The following is an 8735-nucleotide window of genomic DNA, read 5'->3' on the forward strand; positions in this document are numbered from 1 at the left end:
TGGATGAAACTGGAGCCTATTATACAGAGTGAAGTAAGCCAGAAGGAGAAACACCAATACAGTATACTAACGCATATATATGGAATTTAGAAAGATGGTAACAATAACCCTGTGAACGAGAGCAAAAGAGACAGTGATGTATAGAACAGTCTTATGGACTCTGTGGGAGAGGGAGAGGGTGGGAAGATTTGGGAGAATGGCATTGAAACATGTAAAATATCATGTATGAAACGAGATGCCAGTCTAGGTTCGATGCACGATACTGGATGCTTGGGGCTAGTGCAGTGGGACGACCCAGAGGGATGGTATGGGGAGGGAGGAGGGAGGAGGGTTCAGGATGGGGAACACATGTATACCTGTGGTGGATTCATTTTGATATTTGGCAAAACTAATACAATTATGTAAAGTTTAAAAATTAAATAAAATTAAAAAAAATAAAAATATACACAGCAAAATACTACTGAGCCATAAAAAAAGAATGGAATTTTGTCATTTGCAACATGGATTGCCTTGGAGGGTCTTACGCTAATGAAATAAGTCTCTCCCACTCCAGCTAGGGGAAGCCAGCTGCCATATCATAAGGCCATGGAGGGGAAAGGACCTTATACTGAGAAATTGTGTTATCTGGTCAGCAGCTGCAAAGGATCCAGGGCCTACTAACGACCATGTGAGAGAATCTGAAACTAGATCCTTTAACTCTGGCCAAACACTGTCATGCATGCAGCCCTGTCTGAGAGCCAGCCTGTGGCTTCCCAAGACATCCTGAGCCAGAACCGCCAGGTAAGCTGCTCCCCAATGCCCGACACTCAGAAATTATGTGAGATAATAATGGGGGTGATTTTGTCCAACTGCTAAGCTTTGTGATGGTTTGTTACATAGCAATAACTAACTCATATTTTTAGTTAGTGATTTTGCAGTACCTTGATGGAGAGTATTCACTGATCAAGAAAGAAGGATAAAATGAAGTCATTCATGGCTAATCATGGAGAAGGCAATGGCACCCCACTCCAGTACTCTTGCCTGGAAAATCCCATGGATGGAGGAGCCTGGTGGGCTGCAGTCCATGGGGTCGCTAAGAGTCGGGCACGACTGAGCGACTTCACTTTTACTTTTCACTTTCATGCTTTGGAGAAGGAAATGGCAACCCACTCCAGTGTTCTTTCCTGGAGAATCCCAGGGATGGGGGAGCCTGGTGGGCTGCTGTCTATGGGGTCGCACAGAGTCGGACACGACTGAAGCAACTTAGCAGCAGCAGCAGCATGGCTAATCAAGAAAATAAAAAAGCTAGTATCTTATAACTACAGTGTCTTTTCACATTAAGCACCAAGCTTCAATCTCACCCTTGTTAGAAGCAGAGATGGCAGGGTCATCAGTTCTCCTTTACAGATTTGGAACCTGGTAGGTCTGTCTTGTCAAGGCTATGGTTTTTCCAGTGGTCATGTATGGATGTGAGAGTTGGACTATAAAGAAAGCTGAGAGCCAAATAATTGATGATTTTGAACTGTTGTGTTGGAGAAGACTCTTGTGAGTCCCTTGGACTGCAAGGAGATCCAATCAGTCCATTCTAAAGGAGATCAGACCTGGGTATTCATTGGTAGGACTGATGTTAAAGCTGAAACTCCAATGCTTTGGCCACCTGATGCGAAGAGCTGACTCATTGGAAAAGATTCTGATGCTGGGAAAGATTGAAGATGGGAGGAGGAAGGGTGGACAGAGAATGAAATGGTTGGATGGAGTCACAACTCAATGGACATGGGTCTGGGTGGACTCCGGAAGTTAGTGATGGACAGGGAGGCCTGGCGTGCTGCAGTCCATGGGGTCGCAAAGAGCCGGACACGACTGAGTGACTGAACTAACTGGACTGAGGTACAGACAGGCCTGCTGTCTGTCCAATGTTGTACAACAAGTCAGCCAGACCTGACCTGGACCTCACCTCTCATAACTCTCCTCCCAGAGCTCTTCCCGTCAGACTCTGTGGCCTCTGTTTACTGTTTCTATCCAACAGTTGGTGGCGCCCAGCTAAATAAGGAAGCAGGGGAACATTCAAGAGTTTAGCTTTAGGTTGCAACACCCAATATAAGAGTTGGAGGTGTAATGAGAGCTACCAGCTGTTACATCACTTGTGTTATATTAAACCAGATAAATTGTCATATTACGTATAACCCAGTACCTAATTGGCAGATCTCCCATCAACTCTTTATGTATCAGAGGCTTGATTAAAAACTGTTTAATTTTTTTCCCACCGCTCTCAAGATATAATGTATATACAGCTCTTTTAAGTTTAAAGTGTATAACACAATATATTACATATATCATGAAATAATTACCAGAATATGTTTAGTTAGCTTCCATCATTTCTCGTAGATATAAAAATGAAGAAAAATGTTTTTTCCTTGTGATAAAAGCTCTTAGCACCCACTCTCTGAACTCTGAAGTGGACCCTACAGCAGAGTGACTGACAGTCACATCACATCCCTGCTGCTTGTAAAGGAGAAGGTTGTACATTTTGTCACTCTCACGCAGTGCTCCCTCCCTCCACTCCCCATCGCTGGTGTGGACTCAGAAAATATTCACAACCTAAAAGCTGAGAGTTACGTGTTATTCAGTGGGAATTTTAGGACTTAAAGCCCAGGGGCAGCATCCCAGGTGACCCGAGAGAACTGCTCTGAGGGGGCGAGGGGAGGAGGCAGGTCACAGGGAAGTTTTGCAACAAAGGACGTAGTCTGAACATCAAAAGGTTACTGTGAATTAAAGAAATTCAGATATCTCACGTTAAGGAATTTAGCACTTTTCTTTGTGTGGGAACACGCAGGACTCTGGCTCACTGAAACCATTCCTTCAAGATGCTTATCACCTATGCGAGGCCGGGATCCTGTGTTTTCATATCCTGAGTTTCCTCTGGGCTCACCAGCTCACATGACTGTGATATCCTCTGTTTACTGATATGGCAGGAAATAGTCCACTTCTCACTGGTAACCACAAATCTGATCTTTCAAGAGTCTGGGGCTTTTTAAAGATTCCACATGTAAGTGAGTTCATAGGGTGTTTAATCTTACTGCGTGTTAATAAAGGTTCTTAGGAGTGAGGTGAAATTATGTTTTCACAGTTTCTTTAGTGTTTTAGAAGGATCATTTGGGGCTCATATATACAGATCATTTAGAAGAAATGAAAAGCTTCTGAAAAAGGCTTATAAACAACCAAGATGCCCTGGCTTCCATATTCAGGAATACACTCAATCTATGGAAGGATGGGTTGCTGCTGCTGCTGCTAAGTCGCTTCAGTTGTGTTCAATTCTGTGCAACCCCATAGACGGCAGCCCACCAGGCTCCTCCGTCCTTGGGATTCTCCAGGCAAGAACGCTGGAGTGGGTTGCCATTTCCTTCTCCAATGCATGAAAGTGAAAAGTGAAAGTGAAGTCACTCAGTCGTGTCTGACTCTTCTCGACCCCATGGACTGCAGCCTACCAGGCTCCTCCATCCATGGGATTTTCCAGGCAAGAGTACTGGAGTGGGGTGCCATTGCCTTCTCCGGGAAGGACGGATTAGTATTTGGTTATCTGGGATCTATGCTGATTTGTGATTCACTAAAAATACTTTTGCGTGACATTAGTTTTAGTCATGTCTTTAGATGTTTGGGGAAAATAAGCATGAAAACTTATCATGAAACTGCAGCATCTTATGAACTGGGAAAAACGTTTGGGAGAACATTCTTCTTACGCTAAAAAGTATTAAAATAGTCATTGCAAAACAAATATTCTGTTTTGTTTTGTGGTTTTCAGTTTATTTATGATGAATACTCCACGTCTGTGACCCTGTCCAGTCAGAAGTTCTTTGAGACCATGCCTTCGGCCTTGGTCGTCTGAGAACAGAGTCCTCCGACTCAGCCATCCTGCGAATGGCCCCGCAGACAGCACAGCAAACTGGCCCTGAGCCTGCCTGTCACTGCATCAGCCTCGGCCGGGTCCATCTGGGGGTGCGAGGTGCTCAGAACTGATGTGTGGGTTCGGGACTGCGCTTCTGTGGCCGGCGCGGGTCCCTGAGATCTCTGGGGTCTTTCAGCGTGTTGAGGCGAGTCTGGGGGCTCCACCACGAGCAGAAGCACAGAAAGGCAAAGCAAATAGTCTCAGAGCAGGTTGCTCTACAACTTCCAATTCCTTGACTTGCAGTGTTTAAATCACCTGAAATTAGCCTGGTTAGGGTGGTGATGCCACCCCCAACTAGCTATGTGGTCCTTCATTAAAGTCGATGAACTTCAGTCTCTTTACTAAAAAAATAGGTCATTAATGCTACCTTACTCATGACACTTCTGTTGTTCCTGTTGTTTAATCTATAAGTCCTGTCTGACTCATTTGACTGTAGTCCACCAGGCTTCTTTGTCCATGGGATTTCCCAGGCAAGAACACTGGAGTGGGTGCCATTTCCTGCTCCAGGGGATCTTCCTGACCCAGGCATTGAACTTGCATTTCGTGCATCTCCTGCATTCATAAGCAGATTCTTTACCACTGCACCACCAGGAAAGCATGTAAAGAGAATTAATAATTTAATATCTGTACATTACATAGTATAATGCCTATGACATAATAACTTTCAGCAAATGAGGTGAAAACGTTATTTACTTAGTAATAATTTCTTAAATGATAACAATTAGGCAATGGAACCTTGCTTCTCCTACTTGCCATAAAGTTCTGGAGAATAAAGCAAGGAAAATAATAGTGAGTGAGAAGGAACAGAGGCTACAAAAGTAAACATAAACTAACTTATAATTTGGTAATTTTAATTCACATTATCTAGGAATAGATCATATCAAACTTTGGGAGAAAACTACGTATTTATGAAGTACATATCAAGCATTTGAAATAGTTTTTTAATCCATTAAATATATTTTCCAAAACATTCATCTAGCATTTAACCTGCACAGTTTTAAGACCTAGTAGCCTTATTTCTTCATTTAATTTGTAAAATACACAACCATAATTTCCTAGGTGATGCTCTGAAATATTATTTCATATTTCACTTTGAAATGTGATTACCATACACAGAAGAACTATACAAAAAAGATCTTTACCACCCAGATAATCATGATGGTGTGATCACTCACCTAGAACCAGACATCCTGGAATACGAAGTCAAGTGGGCCTTAGGAAGCATCACTATGAACAAAGCTAGTGGAGGTGATGGAATTCCAGTTGAGCTATTTTAAATCCTCAAAGATGATGCTGTGAAAGTGTTGCACTCAATATGCCAGCAAATTTGGAAAACTCACCAGTAGCCACAGGACTGGAAAAGGTCAGTTGTCATTCCAATCCCAAAGAAAGGCAATGCCAAAGAATGCTCAAACAATTGCACTCATCTCACACACTAGCAAAGAATGCTCAAAATTCTCCAAGCCAGGCTTCAACAGTACGTGAACCGTGAACTTCCAGATGTTCAAGCTGGATTTAGAAAAGGCAGAGGAACCAGAGATCAAATTGCCAATATCTGTTGGATCATGGAAAAAGCAAGAGAGTTCCAGAAAGACATCTACTTCTGCTTTATTGACTACCCCAAAGCCTTTGACTGTGTGGATCACAATAAACTGTAGATAATTCTTCAAGATATGGGAATACCAGACCACCTGAACTGCCTCCTGAGAAATGTATATGAAGTTCAGGGAGCAACAGTTAAAACTGGACATGGAACAACAGACTGGTTCCAAATTGGGAAAGAAGTAAGTCAAGGCTGTATATTGTCACCCTGCTTATTTAACTTATATGTGGAGTACATCATGAGAAATGCCAGGCTGGATGAAGCACAAGCTGGAATCAAGATTGCCGGGAGAAATACCAATAACCTCAGATATGCAGATGACACCACCCTTATGGCAGAAAGTGAAGAAGAACTAAAGAACCTCTTGATGAAACTAAAAGACGAGAGTGAAAAAGATGTCTTAAAGCTCAACATTCAGAAAACTAAGATCATGGCATCTGGTCCCATCACTTCATGGCAAATAGATGGGAAAATAATGAAAAATTACAGACTTTATTGGTTTTTTTCTCCAAAATCACTGCAGATGGTGACTGCAGCCATTAAATTAAAAGATGCTTACTCCTGGGAAGAAAAGTTATGACCAGCCTAGACAGCATATTAAAAAGTAGAGACATTACTTTGCTGACAAAGGTCCATCTAGTCAAGGCTATGGTTTTTCCAGTAGTCATGTATGGATGTGAGAATTGAACTATAAAGAAAGCTGAGCACCAAAGAATTGATGCTTTTGAACTGTGGTGTTGGAGAAGACTCTTGAGAGTCCCTTGGACTGCAAGGAGATCCAACCCGTCCATCCTAAAGGAAATCAGTCCTGAATATTCATTGGAAGGACTGATGCTGAAACTGAAACTCAATACTTTGGCCACCTGATGCAAAGAACTGACCCATCTGAAAAGGGGATGACAGAGGATGAGATGGTTGGATGACATCACCAACTCAATGGACAAGAATTTGAGTAAACTCCAGGATTTGGTGATGGACAGACAGGGAGGCCTGTCATGCTGTGGTCCATGAGGTCACAATGAGTCAGACATGATTGAGCAACTTTCACACTTTCTCATCATGTAGATCAGATAAAATCTTCAGTAAAGCTTTACTCAAATCCTTCTGGCAAAGGCAGCTTTTTCTCTTGGACTTCTCCAGATAATGTTCTGCAACTATTCCTGTTATAATTGCTTTCTAAACATTTATTTACATACTTCTTTCCTCCACTAGATGGCAAGCAGATCAGAAATACAAGCTAAAACTTTTCTTTTTATTTCATCTTTTGCAGAAAGGGGATACATAAATAGTAACTGAGTGAGTGATTAAAGGAATGAATTTGATTCTTGTGGCGTGCAATACATAGAAATAGTCTTCTGAGATCTGTATCTATATATCAATTAGATATCAGTAAAATGCATAGTATTTAAAAATAACAATGGTCTTAGCCTTATGCCAGACCCTTGGGTTTACTTGTAATGGTATAATGCCAGCCAGCATGCATGCTCAGTTGCTTCAGTCATGTCCGACTCTGTGACTCCATCGACTACGGCCTGCCAGGATCCTCTGTCTGTGGGATTCTCCTGGCAAGAATACTGGAGTAGGTTGCCATGCCCTCCTCCAGGGGATCTTCCTGACCCAAGGATAGAACCTGCATCTCCTGGGGCTCTTGCATTGCAGACAAATCTTTACCACTGAGCCACCAGGGAAGCCCCATAATGGTATACTAAAGATGGCTAAATAAAAGATGAAGGAGAACTTTAAGAAACTCAACTCTGCAAAAGAATGTTCAGCAGTTCTGAGATCAGTTACTGGTATCTTGTATCTTATTATCCAAAAGCAGGTATTAATTCCCCAGGAGTACACAACAGGCCACGTGTAGATCACCTGTGAACCAGACTCTCCAGCTACCAAGAAATGCTCTGTTGTGGTGGTGGGTTTTGCCCCCTGAGTAAAAGGATTTAAAACTAAACCCCAGTTTAGATGGGGGGTAGGAAGGAAGAGGGCAAAGGCTTTTTGGCTCCCAAAGTGGCTTCTGAGCTGCAGCTCTGGTGATCGTCCCTGGCAGGTCACCTGGCACAGGCTCCCACCGCTGCCCCTGCCTGCAGGGCTTGTCTCTGACTGGCAATGGCAGGCAGTCCTGCCCTTGGACCTCCCTGGCAGCATAGCTCCTCCTGTCTCGGGGGTGCCACCCCCCTACCGTCTCTTGGAACCTGGTGCCTGCTCTCAACACCATTTCTAGGGCAGCTCACAGCACCATCCAGGGTGCTTGGGACAGTTTCAGAATGAGGCTGTGCTTTTTGAGGGACAAGTTCAAAAGTATGAAGGTAAAAACCCTGAGTTACAGATCTCAGTGCTGTACCCTCTGTAATTCTCCACAGTCCACTCAGCACCCTGTCAGGGTTCGGATTCCCTCTTTGGAGTCATAGCTGCTCAAGGACACCACCCTGACCCTCAGGGGCTGGTGGACACAAGCCTGGTGGAGATTTTGCTGCACACGTCTCCCTCTTCTTCTGGTGGTTTTTAGAGGATGTTTCCCTTCCCTAGCTTCAGTGCATGTAGTTGAGGTGAAGATGGATAATATCCATTATCTCTTTCATTCAAGGGGTTGATTGGTTATGCACTATGTTCTGTGTTGCAGAGATTCTATGCTGAGCCAAACAACAAAAATCCAGGAGTGTTATCTATGTATGAAAAAAGATAAATTGCTTTTCTGATGGCCTTGTGAAAGATACAAGATTATGTAACCTTTAGCTACTACTGGCAAGTACGGGGAGATGGGGTACATGTGAGAAAGTGTGTACGTGTGAGAGGAGACAGAGACAAAGAAAGACGTAGAGAGAGAGGATCATGAAAATGATGTTTGAATTCCTAAATGTAACCCGACTGACCTAAAACTGCTCATGTTTTTTAATGCAGTTCAATAAATTACTTATTTATCATTTGCAGTAAATTAAGTTTGAATTAAGTTTCTAAAACATGTAATTAAAAATGGCTCAACTAACTGATTAGAAAACTAAGGGACTGATGAAAGGTCCCAGTCTCACTTGCTCATCTTTCCCTAGACAGCAGCTACATAATCAGGTCACCAGAATTCCCAGGACAGTTTCACTTCAAATGTGTGCTCCTATTTTCCCTATGAATATATTTTTACATTTCATACTTTATCACTTTTTTCCAGAAATAAATGGTAATTATGCTCATGGGGCAAAAGGACACCAACGAAAACCA

The 8735-nt window shown here is 42.8% G+C and overlaps 1 long non-coding RNA gene across 1 annotated transcript; it reads left to right on the plus strand.

Annotated features, from left to right (window-relative positions):
* Positions 1 to 553: 553 nt before the first annotated feature.
* Positions 554 to 8457, plus strand: LOC147370106 (uncharacterized). Its single transcript, XR_015168448.1, has 2 exons — positions 554 to 780; positions 3779 to 8457. It is a non-coding gene; the product is annotated as an uncharacterized LOC147370106 (long non-coding RNA).
* Positions 8458 to 8735: the final 278 nt, after the last annotated feature.

The sequence above is a fragment of the Bos grunniens genome, chromosome 7 (assembly GCF_055505025.1).
Source record: "Bos grunniens cultivar Pamir isolate PY7600 chromosome 7, Bosgru_T2T1.0, whole genome shotgun sequence".
NCBI classification, from domain to species: domain Eukaryota; kingdom Metazoa; phylum Chordata; class Mammalia; order Artiodactyla; family Bovidae; genus Bos; species Bos grunniens.